This window comes from Pituophis catenifer, unplaced genomic scaffold (genome assembly GCF_029215685.1).
Source record: "Pituophis catenifer annectens isolate HBS135680 unplaced genomic scaffold, rPitCat1.0.hap2 SCAF_8, whole genome shotgun sequence".
Classification (NCBI taxonomy): Eukaryota; Metazoa; Chordata; class Lepidosauria; order Squamata; family Colubridae; genus Pituophis; species Pituophis catenifer.
This window is the reverse complement of record NW_027256888.1, coordinates 54,692,115-54,706,794: the sequence shown is the minus strand read 5'-3', so window position 1 is coordinate 54,706,794 and position 14,680 is coordinate 54,692,115.

Below are 14,680 nucleotides of genomic sequence, written 5' to 3'. Positions count from 1 at the left end.
CTATTATATTATTATAATAACTATTATTATAATTATTATTATAACTTATTATAATAGTGTTTTCTTTTGGGATTGATGCAATCCTATGTACCTTCACAGTTTTAATCAGCCCGCAATGAATGAATATTGTTTAGGATGTGACATATTCTTCTAAGTCAGAGGTCTTTAAACTTGGCAGCTTTAAGACTTGTGGACTTCAACTCCCAGAATTCTCCAGCCAGCTATGCCGCAATGAATGAATATTGTTTAGGATGTGATATATTCTAAGTCAAAAGTCTTCAAACTTGGTAGCTTTAAGACTTGTGGACTTCAACTCCCAGAATTCTCCAGCCAGCTGTGCTAGCTGGAGAATTCTGGGAGTTGAAGTCCACAAGTCTTAAAGCTGCCAAGTTTGGGGACCCCTGTTCTAAGTACTTTTCTCCATCTCTTTCTAACTTTGCCTGCTTTACCCGGCCTTGTCTCTTCAGGAATCCCATCAGTTACATGCCTCCCCAAATTTCCCAGTCTTTCTTTTTCCCTATTCCCTATTTCCTCTTCCATCATGCAGTAAATTGGTTTTGTGATTCAGTCTTCATGAATGCTGTCTATATGACCAAGCTAGCCAAATGTAGTTCTTTTGTAGGTTGTGCCCTTTGTGTTCAGTCAGCACACATTCATTCCTGATTCTGGCTCTTCTTGCTTGTTATACATAAGTATACTGTTATACTTAAGTTATCTTTTTTAATTACGTCCAGCTTTTTCTTTTTCCTGACATTCCAAACTCACTTCCATATAAAAAGAAGAGAAATGTGTTAATTAGTCCCAAGAAATAACTATGCTATCCTTGTATGCCATTTGTAATTCTTGAAATTATCTTCTACCAAAGCACATAAATTCACTTACTTCCTCTTTTGCCCCACCATTTATATACAACTTGTTTAGTAAATTTTAGAAAATCTTTTCAGCATCATACAGTTATTGTTTTCTGTAGATATTTGTGTTCTTAACCAACAAATGAGTATCTGCTATATACAAAAATATACAAAATATATATACTCTAATCCTTAGCCAACACATCTGTAACATCACAAGCTTTTCTTAAATATATATTTATATATTAAACATGATGCATATCTTTATACTTAGACATACTCTACTTCCATGTTAAATTAGTCTTATATTAGTAATCAACTTTCAGCACTAATATTTTATAATTCAAGCCTATTTACTTTTCCGTATCTTAATTTAAAAATAAACAATAACTTTTGTTATATTCATTTTCCAATAACCTGCTAAAGAGCAAAATTCTATTCTGAATTTTCCATGCTTCACTGTGCTTCCCAAATTTTGCACATTATTGCTTTTGATCAGTATTGTGTGTTGAACTAATTAATTCCTGTTTAATTTAGTTGACTTTTCATTAGTATACTATAGGTGAACAGTAATGGATTTTTCCAGTAATTAGATAAATAGGTGGTCTTTATACACACATTAAACAAGTCACACAAATCACTACATAAACAGACAAAATATTCTAACATTCCTTTACTAGCAACTTTATCAGGCTTTGTGGATTTTTCAAATCAACTATTTGGAAATTTTCCAATCTGATTGGAGCTGTGCTGGAAAGTTGTATTTTGTTGTTATTCTTTGAATTTGTCTAAGCCCATAGAGCAGGGACCTGTTATGTGTGATCTGTTGAAGTTTCTGAGTGAAACATCAGACATTTAAGAAGCTTGCTCCCCAGACAAAGGCTTTTGATATCTAACTGCTGTTGGAGAAATATTGATTGGAAATTGATCCTTGGAAAACTCATTAGTGAACTGGTGCTGCTGTTGCAAGAGGTAGTGATTGGTTCTAATATCAGATTGTCTGTCTCTCCTTGATGCAACCTCCACAGCCATAATCCTATTTTTGTTTTGTTTCAGCTTTGAGTGGAATGAGTGTTGGTTTCAGTGAGATTAAAAAAAAAAAAGACACAGATTCCTTCACTCTTACTTTTTAAATCAGCACCTCCCAAATATTTCTGCCCATCCAAAATACCTCCACATGTCATATTTGTTTATTTGGTAGATTTTATTATTCAGATTGATTTTGGTAGCCATTCATTTCTATAGAGTCCAGTATGCTCTTAACCGCTTTCTCTTCTGCATAGCTGAAACATCTGAAATTGTTTGGAGGTTTTATTTGTTACAAAATGCAGAAAAATCAAATCATTTCAGCATTTGTTTTTCTCAAAGCACAACTGATCTGAAATAGCATAATAGAACTCCCAAGAGGTAAAGTTTTCCCTGAATGGAGAAACAAATCTCATTTTTCATTTTACTTACACTTCTGTTTACAGCAGTCATTTCAATTTAACTTGTTATATCCCAATCATTTCCATGCAGCGCTCTCCTCGATTCAATTTTATCCCAAATCATGTCATCACTTTTAATCTTAATTCCATTCATTTTGATCAATGGTCCTTTTAACCTACTTCCAAAACTTGTTTTTAATCTCCATCAAAATTGTTCTGTGTTTTCTCTTCCTTTTTTAATCTCAGTTGTTCTGTGGCCCCTTAATTACTTTTTTGCAACTGTTTATTAATATTGGTATTAAATAATAGTATTGTGAGATATTGTGGGTAGGATGGGAAGGTAATAGAAGGGAAATTGGTCATAAATAAATCAAAAGACCAAAAGAAGCCAATTGGTAGTTTATTTTATAAATGGCAACTCAGTCCAAAGTTGGGCTCTCAAATGGGCTTTTCCAAGAAGCTTCTTCAGTTCTGACTGAATGGTGGGGAGTAGAAGGATTTATATTCTTTGCAGTCATCTGCAGTCATCTGGTCACACACAACATAGGAGAACAAACCCATCAGGACAAGATTCAACAGTCCATCAGCATTTGAAAGGCAAAGTTCGTTTTTTGAAGACAGCAAAGTCCACATTCTGGATAGAGAGGATTATTGGTTTGAAAGTGGGTTCAAAAAGGCCATCTGTGTTACAATTGAATAGTCCCCTGTCAACAGACGGGGAGGGATACAATACCACTTATCCCCTGTCTACCATAGAGTCCTTTCAGCGGTCCCATACCAATACCATACCAATTTGCATTCTGATTCAGTTGACTCAGAATACAGATAAATCCCCAAGTGGCCTCCATGTCTTTCAGAGAGCTAATGACAAAACCTTCAGAGTGCTAAGGACCAGATTACTGCAAAGAATATAAATTCTTCTGTTCCCCATCATTCAATCAGAACTGAAGAAGCTTCTTGGATGAGTAGTGAAACGTTATCAAGGGAAAAAAACCCAAGAAAGCCCAGTTTCCTTTTGAAAAGCACCTTTGGGACAACCATAACCTGGATGATTGAGAATCTCAATATGACAACAGTTCAAATTGTATGAAACCTGGGAAAGGTTAGAAAGATACTTTGGATATACAAAACCAAGGGCTACTTAAACCAGAGAGAATCTATATTTGAATGTAAGTGGGCTTTTTTGCCCAGAAAATATTTTCTGCTGATCAAGATAAATATTAGGCTTAATGAGCCATATGAGATATATTCAAGTCTAATGAAATACATACAGATATTAAAAAACATAAATTATTTATGGAAGAAGATAACTAATGGATGGGGAAGAGTTAAGTACTCCTTTGCTTTTATTATTTTTGTACTTTCCCTAGGCCCTTTTCATAACAAAAATTAAGGTTGTGCAAAGATATAAAGTAAAGACACAAAGGACTCCTTTGAAGTTGCTTCCAAAAATTACATACACCCTGCTTCAAAAAAAAAAAGTCTTTCAACCTTGCCTTCCTTTTATATTGCTTCTGGAGACTTTTTCATCATGTGCAAGAAGCTGGAAGAGGCTTCTGCTTGCTGGAGGTACACTTGATAGTTTTGCAAAGAGAAATTGTATTATTGCTATACATTGACAAGGCACAAAGCCTTGTTCCAGAGGCACAGCCGCTTTGACAGACCTAATCATCTTAGCAGTGGATACTGCGTTATCACATACCGTGTTTTCCCGAAAATAAGACCCTGTCATATATTTTTTTGAACCCTGAAATAAGCGCTTGGCCTTATTTTCAGGGAGTTCTTATTATTTTGGGGCGCGTGGAGCAAGATGGGGCTCCTCTTGCCATCTTACCTGATATCCAGCTCTATATTTAAATATTTTGGGGGAGGGCTTATTTTCTGGGGGAGGTATTTTAGCGCATGCACTCAAAAGCCCGATTGGACTTATTATCGGGATGTCTTATTTTCGGGGAAACAGAGTAATAGTTTGCTGGCTGGGCAGTATGAAACATTGGCATTGTTCTATTTGAGAACTTTAGCTTATAGAAGAGAACAGAATACCCCAATTTCTATAAATACTCTCTAGAAAGAGCATCTTGGCATTAAAATCAAAGTTTGTGTTGTCTAGCATAATTTTTCTTGGATTCATGACAGTTCCCTTCCCTGATGTTGGCTTTAGTCATGCATTAAACTATGAATTTATTCTGGGGAAAAAAAGTATAGGATTTATTTTGATGAGTTGCCAGGCTGTCATTCAAGCCTGCGTGTTTCAAGCCTGCTTAGTAGATGATAGCCTTTTGTCTCTATTCCAGAAATATGTCTGTTTTGTAAGTGTCTCTATGAACTCTATAACTGTCACTTGGGAAAACTGGAGACATTTTGTTGTCATTATTATTAAGCTGCCTAGATTTCTACTCATACATTCATGCCATAATCAACTATTATCTCTCTTTCCTTTATATGGTGTTGGCTTGAGTTGGTTTGTTTAGCTGATATAGAAGGATACAAATTACATTATGCAGTCAGAGGTCCAGGGGCTATGCGACACAGAAATTCTGGCAATCAACAATAAAATATAAATAAGTCATATACAAAAACTAACTTTAAAGCACTAATCTGTCATTCAACTGACTTTTTAAATGTTCAGCGAATGAGCACAAATGCTCAGGTGCTCAGTGAGCATTTTTTGGAGTCTGCCACAATGTGCTCCAAGGAAACATTGGTCCAATATTGAGGAGCATTCTCCATAGTTTCATCATATAAGCCTGGCGGCCATGAATAAATAGCACACTGCCTATTTACTGAAATAGGATAAATGTTGATTACCATCTTGAGAATTGTGTGGTTGACTGAAATAAAAATGTCATTTATTGTTTCACTACCCAGTGGATATGGTAGTATGTAACGTATATACAGGTGTGTAGGTATTTCCATATTTTCTTACAAAAATAAAATTTGTCTAGCACAGTTTTTAAGTAATGTAAAGTTATTCCATATTTATACAACAAAAGATATATTACTTTCAGTGGTGGGTTTCAAAAGTTTTTACTACTGGTTCTGTGGGCATGGCTTGGTGGATGTGGCATGGCATGGCATGGCTTGGTGGGCATGGCTTGGTGGGGGTGGCAGGGGAAGGATATTGCAAAATATCCATTCCCACCCCACTCCAGGGGAAGGATACTGTAAAATCTCCATTCCCACCCCACTCCAGGGGAAGGTTACTGCAAAATCCCTATTTTCTTCCAGTCAGCTGGGACTCGGGATGCAGAGAATAGATGGGGGCGGGACGAGTCAGAGGTGGTATTTACCAGTTCTCTGAACTACTCAAAATTTCCACTACCAGTTCTCCAGAACAGTTATTGCTACTGTTTTTCTTTTCTCTCCGCAGTGAGGGGTATTCATATATGTTTTTGCATTAGGACAATATATATTTGTTATCTTTAAAATGTCACAATATACTTTCCATATTTCCTGCATGAGACTAACGCATCCACCCAACTGAGGAGTTTCTGGAGAAAAGCAATGAGAGAAAGCTGGTCTCATTAATTCAGCATTTGAAAATGCCAAAAACATCTTTGGCTGGTCATCAAACAGACCTTTAGTTTAATCCAATTTGTGTCATTAAAAAAAAAAAGTTTTTTTTTTTTTACATAGCTGCTCAAACTCACAATATAAGAAGAAACAATCAGTATTTCAAATTATTTTCACCAAATTCTGGAATTTTAAATGAGGTTTATGTAATTTATAGACACATTCTGGTGTAGAATTGCACAATGAGTAATTATCTGCTATGAACTCTGCATTGGTGACAGGAAGGGCATCCGGCCAGTAAACACTCAGCTCCATTCAGTTGCTCCGACTCCACTCTGATGTAAGGGATTACGGGGTCATTAAAAGACAAAAAAAGTAAATAAATTCTGGTGTAGAATTCAAATGAAGGCATATTTTTTGTAACTTTGCAAACACTATAATGTGACCATGCACAGTCTAACATAGTACAAATCCAGGTAAAACCCCACAATTACTCAAGCCAATCATTGCTTAGTCCTTTTTTAATGTAATATTATTTTGAATTATAAAACTGTTGATTAGGTTTAAAAAATCACTAGCCAACAAAAATGTTTTAGAAATGGAATTGGATAATCATAATTGCAACACTTTGGTCTGGTCAGAGAAGGAAGGGTAATTTGTATATTTTTAGGGTTTTTTTTCTTTTTACTCTCTTTCAAATTAGTACCATATTGCCACTCTGATGAACACTGGTTTAGATGATATGTGAATTCATTCAAAGAACTAAACTCTTTACTTACCATTTCATAATCAAATAGAAACATTATGTTAGTTTCCATTAACTTTTTCCAGAGCACATTCTTGAATACTGAAAGTCATCTATATTAGCTTTAATATGTTTTTATGTATAATTAAATATGTCATTCTGAGATATGTAATTCTAGGTTTTATATGCGTATCCTTTTCAAGTTCAAATATATACACACACACACACACACACACACACACACACACACACCAGAGGATTCTTTCAGCATTTGAAAAATCTAAATGTTCTGTTTACCACTAGGGTGTGCTACAGTTCTAAAAATTGAAACAGATGAAAAATTATATATAAAATATATGTATGTGTGCCGGTGTTTGTGTGTGCCTGTACAGGCTTCCTCACAAGAAATTCTAAATTATTAATACTTTCTTTTCATTTATAGATGTTTTAAAAGAAATATCCTGAAAACAGTTTTAGTAGGAGATGTCAAACAGCATTAGAACCTCATTTTTTTCCTAGCTACGCATGCGCGAGATGGCGGTTCCCCGAAGTGCCGGCTGAGATCGGGATGAAGGAGTTGTGACAGGAAACCGGGGGAAGGCCGTTTTTCCACTCATCGGCCCCCTGCCCGATATGCTGAGCCTTTGACAGTTCAAATGAGCCGTCTCCGACAGAAGACGGCTCTCGGATGACCCAGGGACGGCGATGAGAGGATTGCATCAGCTGGGCGCTGGGAGGGCGGTGTCGGCCCCTGCAATCGCGCTGAGGCCGTTGGAGTTTTACCGGCCGGATCGGCGCTATTAAACGCTTCAGACACTCGGTGACTTTACATCTAATTGGGGGAGGCTACAGGCGCTAAGGCTGCTGTAAGATCGTTAGCCCCCCCCCCCCGATGAATCTGCTGAGATTAAGGCAGCGGGTACTGTGGCAGCCTTGTTGATGGCGGTGAATGTTACACTGGAGATGAGAGGCCAGGAAGATCTGGGCTGTAACTGCCCAGCGAGGACAGACTATGACTGCGGGGCGGGTGGTCCTGAAGAAGATCTGGGGGGCGGGGAGTTGGCCGGAGGGGAAGTGATAATTATCCATCCATCTTGCTCTTCCCTGGGGTCTCTCCCTCCCCCATTTTTTGCCCCCCCCCCGGACTGTTGCCTGCCTGGTTCGGCCTGTTTGTTTTACTCATCTTCAGTTGTCTGTTGGGACTTTTGTCATCTCCCCTACTTGAACTGCTATCTGACTCCTGGCTCCTCTCACACCGTAAAGTGTTACATCTTATCTTTTCACCCCTATTACTGCCTTATTGGTCTCGTTGTATTGGTCAGAGTTATGGAGTTACAGACTGATGAACTATGAATCCTGGTGGACTGCTGCTGCATCATGTTCCTAGGAACTGCTCTATGACTTCGCCGGTGGATGTTCCCCACCTAGTCACCGTGAGAGGGTGGCTGCGGCTGGTTCCGCGGGACTCATTCATTGCAGCTTTGGATTCTCCACCGCTGTGAGAGAGCGGTGGTTATGCCGGCCTGGGTTGACTCCTATTTTACCATCATTATCCCTCTTGTTTTTCATCTCGGTTTCCTGTTGCTATTTTCCATCCACTTCTCATATTTATTATGGCTTACACTTCGGCGACCCTCCTTGCTCTGCGAGATGCCCCCCTCTCGCAGACATGGCCTTCGAATTTATCGAAGGCCTACCTCAAGGACGGGTTTTGGAACCCCGAGTGGTGGCATGCTTCTAAGCGTGGTTTGAGGGGTTTTTTAATTAATGTTTTTAATCAAATTTTAAGGGGACCCGGGAGGCGGGTGGTAAGGGTTGAGCCGGGGGCGGCTCCTACGGTTCAGCAATTGGGCCCGTCGGATGGTTGTGGGGGGAGGGAGGGAGGAGGAGGGAACAAAGAGGCTCAGCGGAGAGAGGGTCTTCCAATCCTTGTGACAGTTGGGAGACGCAGAGGTCGGGAGAGGGGGGGGCTAGGAGGGCGCCGCCGCTTCGTTCAAGCGGTGGTGCCCTCCTGCCCCCTCAGCTCATCCTGCTCCCCCGACGGCGACAGAGTGCGGAGCCCTGGACTCCGACTGGTGTACTTAAATGCCAGGTCCGTGGTGAACAAGACACTCCTCGTCCGAGATCTTATAGACGAGGAGGACGCGGACCTGGCTTGTATCACTGAGACCTGGCTGGGGCCGGAGGGCGGTGTCCCTCTCGTGGATTTGTGTCCCCCAGGTTTCCGGATACTACACCAGCCACGACTCCAGGGGAGGGGCGGAGGAGTGGCGGTAGTTATTAAGGAAAGTCTTAGGCCTAGGGAGGTCACTGTTCCTCAGGTTGGCGGGTGTGAATCCCTCCTTTTGAGATGGGACCCTGGAGTTCAGTCTGGGCTGTTGATCATGTACCTCTCCCCCAGCTGCGTGGCCTCAGCCCTGCCCGCACTACTAGATGTCTTAGCCGAATTGACGGTGGAACTCCCCAACCTTTTGGTTGTGGGAGATTTCAATCTGCCATCGGCCGGTGAGTCATCTGAGTTGGTGCGGGAGTTCATGACCTCCATGACGGCCATGGACCTGACTCAGATTGTACAGGGCCCAACTCATATTGGAGGACACACACTCGACCTTATTTTTCTCTCTGGACAGTGGATAAATGATCGTGGGGAGGGGACTCTATCTATTGACGCTCTGTCATGGACCGATCATTCCCTCCTTAGACTCGACTTTTCCTCCGCCACCCCCCGTCGCAGGGGTGTGGAACCAGTAAGATGGTTCCGCCCCAGGCGCCTGATGGAACCCGAAAGTTTCCTGATGGAGCTTGGGTCATTTCCCGCCTCCTTAGCCCACGATTCATCTGAGTCCCTTGTCGCGGCCTGGGAACAGGCTGCGGTGGGGGCCTTGGATCGAATCGCGCCTTTGCGGCCTCTGATCCGACGCAGATCCCGGGCGGCTCCTTGGTTTACCGTGGAGCTCAGGGAAATGAAGCGTCGGAAAAGACGCCTGGAGGGTGGTTGGAGATCCTCCCGATCCGAGTCCGACCGAACACAACTAAGAACCCATATTAGGTCTTATCTTGTGGCGATGGAAGTGGCGAAACGTAACTATTTCGCCACTCTCATTGCATCTGCAGAAAATCGCCCAGCAGCCCTGTTTAGAGTGACCCGCTCCCTCCTTAATCAGGGAGCGAGGGAGGACCCCTTACAGGGCCGTGCTGAGGATTTTGCACAGTTTCTGCAAGATAAAATCACTCAGATTCGGACCGGGTTGGACTCCGACTGGACAGAGTCCGTTGAGGTGACAGGGCCTAGTCTCAGTGGAGACATCTGGGTTGAGTTTGAGCCTGTTTCATTGGATGACGTGGACAGGATTATGGGTAGGTTGGGGTCTTCCACATGTTTACTGGACCCTTGTCCCTCCTGGCTTGTTTCGGCAGCCAGGGAGGTGACTGGAGACTGGATCCAGGCTATTGTCAACGCTTCACTAAAGGAAGGGGTCTTTCCCGCTGCGCTTAAAGAGGCGGTGGTTCGACCCCTCCTTAAGAAGCCTAACCTGGATCCTGACGTACTTAACAACTACCGTCCAGTCTCCAACCTTCGCTTTTTAGCGAAGGTTGTTGAGTCCGTGGTGGCACAGCAATTCCCTCAATTCCTGGAGGAAACTGACTACCTGGATCCTTACCAATCTGGTTTCAGGCGTGGCCACAGCACGGAAACGGCATTGGTCGCCCTAGTAAATGATCTCTGGCGGGCCAGGGATGGGGGTTGCTCCTCCATCCTGGTCCTTCTTGACCTCTCAGCGGCATTCGATACCATCGACCATGGTATCCTGCTGCAGCGGCTCAGGGGGATAGGGTTAGGAGGCACTGTTTTACAGTGGTTCTCCTCCTATCTCTCGGGCCGTCTGCAGTCTGTTTGGGCGGGGGGTCAGGGATCCTCCCAGAGGCCTCTCACTTGTGGGGTGCCTCAGGGATCGGTTCTCTCCCCTCTGCTCTTTAATATCTATATGAAACCGCTGGGTGAGATCATCCGTGGTTTTGGGGTGAGGTATCATCAATATGCTGATGATACCCAGCTTTACATCTCCACCCCTGACCACCCTAGGGATGCCCTTTCCGTGATGTCCCACTGCCTGGAAGCGGTGCGGGTTTGGATGGGGAGGAACAGGCTTAGACTCAACCCTTCCAAGACTGAGTGGCTGTGGATGCCGGCATCCCGGGATCTGGAGGTTCCATCCTTAATGATCGGAGGTGAAATCCTTGCTCCCTCCGACAGGGTCCGCAACTTGGGTGTCCTCCTGGATTCTCGGCTGTCTTTAGATGACCATCTGACGGCCGTAACCAGGGGGGCCTTCGCACAGGTCCGTCTTGTGCGCCAGTTGCGCCCGTTCCTAGACCGGGATGCCCTCGCCACGGTCACTCACGCCCTTGTTACCTCTAGGTTGGACTACTGTAACACCCTCTACATGGGGCTGCCCTTGGGATGTGTCCGGAGGCTTCAGCTAGTCCAAAATGCAGCCGCGCGGGTAGTTACGGGGGCGTCTAGATACTCCCGTGTAACACCTCTCCTGCGTGAGCTGCACTGGCTACCGGTGGCACTCCGGATACGTTTCAAGGTGCTGGTGCTCACCTATAAAGCCCTTCATGGCTTAGGCCCGGGGTACTTGCAGGACCATCTCCAGCCGTTCTCCCATCGTCCTGTGCGCTCTCACAGAGTCGGCCTCCTCAGGGTGCCGTCGGCCAAACAATGTCGGCTGACGACCCCCAGGGGGAGGGCGTTCTCTGTGGGAGCCCCGACCCTCTGGAATGGATTGCCCACTGAGCTCAGGACAGCCCCCGACCTTCTTTCCTTCCGTCGCGAGCTGAAGACGTGGCTCTTCCGCCAATTAAACTGATCCGTTTGGGGGTACACTGGTATAATTTTAAATCGTTTTTAATTGGGTTACTGATTTTAATTTGGTATTGTATTGTGATTTGTATTGAAGTTGTCATTTTGTAAGCCGCCTTGAGTCCCTAGGGAGAAAGGCGGCATATAAATCGCAATAAATAAATAAATAAATAAATAAATAAATTTCAGTTATATTTCACTTGTGTCTGATATGTCATTTAAGTGTTTCATAATAATTGATTAAAGGGCTTTATAAACAAGAGGTCACCAAGGGAATGGCCCAGTTAAATTCGACAACGATTATCTGAATTATGATTGGAGAATTCCATCATAATCAGAGCTGGTTCAAAGAACTGCAGCTTTCACTAGAACAGAATCCATTTTGCAAAACAAAAAACAACCCCCTCTTATAAAGAAAATCCAAACTATTATATTAGTACATCCGGATTTAGAATTGTCAGCATGTGAAAAACAGTAGAAATGCATCTGCTCAAAGTCTTGTTACATTGCACTATTGCTATGTCTAGATAGGAGCTTTCTTTTGATATTGTGTAATCTATGGACTAACAGATATAACTGAACTATATCTGAACATTGGCTAATGAACTGTGGTTGGGCACAGATCTGATTTAAAAATATGTGGAGGGTTAGATTCTTGCGTATATTTATGCAGTACTTAACATTATAAGATAGGCATCCAACAAAATGTGTTGTTATAAATTAGATTTATATATATATAATATATATTTGTTTTATATATTTGTTTTTCATTTTTCCTTCTAGCTTGTGAAACTCCACCTACATATAAACAATTCCTATTTTTTTTTTTCTATTTAAATCCAACATCTTCTCTCCTTATCACCACAGATCTTGATAATGGGCATTCACAGGTGTTTCAAAAAATTCAAGATGGTGTCCATGGTTATTTTGAATGGACCACTTTCCTCTCTGGAGGCAGCCCTGTTGTGAAGAACTCTTTTAACTTTCTATATATTTGTATTTTAAATCTTAACCTATCTCCATTTCCTTCTTTGCTATGTCAGTGAACATGGTTTTGTACACCTGCATAAGAAACTATTTTTTAAAAAAACTGATACATCAAAAAGATATTTTATTTAATATTACATGGTCAATTTTCTTATGGCAATTATGTTAAATAGGGCAGCAAAAATAAATTAATAACTAGCAAAATTATGCACAGCAATCAAGAAATACTTAGTTTCACTGTAGAAAACATACTGTGAGACTCCATTCTACTAAAAATCAATAAACCAACTATCCGACTTCCTGAATTACATACAACTGATCATGCAATTCGTTTTTGGAGTAAGCAATGCTTTTTATGCAAAGCACAAAAAGGAAAAGAAAAGAAAAAAGTAAGCCCAAATAATTAAAAACATGAGATAAGAAAAAGAAAGAAAATATTGTGCAAAAAGCAGTGGTAAAGCACTCCTTGATTTTACCAAGAAAACATGGACAGGCAATAAAAAACTGATTGATGAAACAGTACCGGATAATGGGCCCTCAGATCAGAGGGCATTCAACTGAGTAGCATGTTGAGTTGACAAACTTTTGAGTTGAATGATCTTTTCAAGTATTCATGATATTTATGACATAGCTAGATTAAAGGTTTTGGAATATATAGTTGCTAATGTTTCCATGCAGGAAAATAAAATTAGAAACGGCGATGAAAACATTATAATGGAAACACTGAACATAAGAATATTCCAGGAATGTTCAGTGCATACAAATATTTAATGCATCAACTGTACATTCATATTGGGGCATCATGGATTGAAATGAAGTATATATCATAGACATTAGTTGGGTATAATGCAGTCAATGACATTATCAAATAAACTGCAGATAACAGTTTAGTAACAGTTGTCCAAGTTTATGCTTCAATCACTGTTGCAGAACAAGAGAAAGTTGATATGTTTTAGATTAAGTTCAGTCTGAAATCAACAGAAAACACAACCTTTCATATTTTCAAACTTGAAAGCCTGATAAGCGTATCTCTCTATTCCATCTAATATCAAACAGAATTAAGATGGAGTAATTTTTAATTTACAGTGATACCTTGGTACTCAGCATTAATTGCTGAGCCTGATAGTACAGTGGACTAAAGCACTGTTATTAACTGTTATTAACATCTGCTGCTTGCAATTACTGCAAGTTCAAATCTCACCAGGCTCGAGGTTGACTCAGCCTTCCATCCTTTCTAAGGTAAGTAAAATGAGGACCCAGATTATGGGGGCAATAAGATGACTTTGTATAAATATACAAAAGTATGAAGGCTATTGCTTAACACATTGTAAGCCGCCCTGAGTCTCCAGAGAAGGGCGGCATATAAATCAAATTAAAAAAAAAAAATTGGTCCCGGGAGGCACATGAGATCCAAATAAATCATGTCACTAATGCGTAGCCATTTGTTTTGGCCAGAAAGGGTAGAAAGTCACAAGGAACGGACACCGACAAATTCTAGCTTGCTTGTCAAGTATCAAGAAATGATAAGTACCCTAAGTGGGGAGGGGAATTTCACATCAAAATGCATCAAGTACGAAATTCAATGAGTTTCAAAGCAGTTGAATACCAAGATACAACTATATTTCCCATGCTTTCCATTTTTCAGGGCTGTTTTGTTGTTTCAACTTCTTAAATGGCTCTTTCATGCCAAAATCATCTCTTCATGCCTTTAAAGCTCTGTTGTTATGCTACTTTGGTAGTTGAAATTGTTATTGATTTGCAAGCTTTAGTAATAAAAGTCAAGGCATACAGTAAAAAAAAATGGGATCAAGATTAGATGTAAAGGTACTTATAAACTAATGACAAGTACAGCAAACAGGATGGATAAAAATCGATGATTTTTTTTATTTAAATCAGATTTTTTTATTTTTATCAATTTTATTTTAATAAAATGCTTTTGGAGTAAAAATCTATCTCAAGATAGTTTTCTATTTAAGATACATTAATAATTTAGTTTATTCAGTAGGAAATGGAGCTTAGTTATGTAGCATAAGGCTATATATTCTGCAATCCTGGGACTGTTGGTGAGTCAACAGCAGGTCAGGAGTAGCCGCTGCGCGACAGAGATGTCTCTTTAAAAATTATGATTTAAATAAAGTTGATTTAAATCAAGCCTTTTTACTAGTGATTTAAATCACGATTTAAATTGTGATTTAAATTGACTTGATTTAAATCAAATCCACCCTGACAGCAAACAGTAAAGATATTAAAGTTGTGAATATCTTGGCTTTTATTATTGAATAGCAACAGT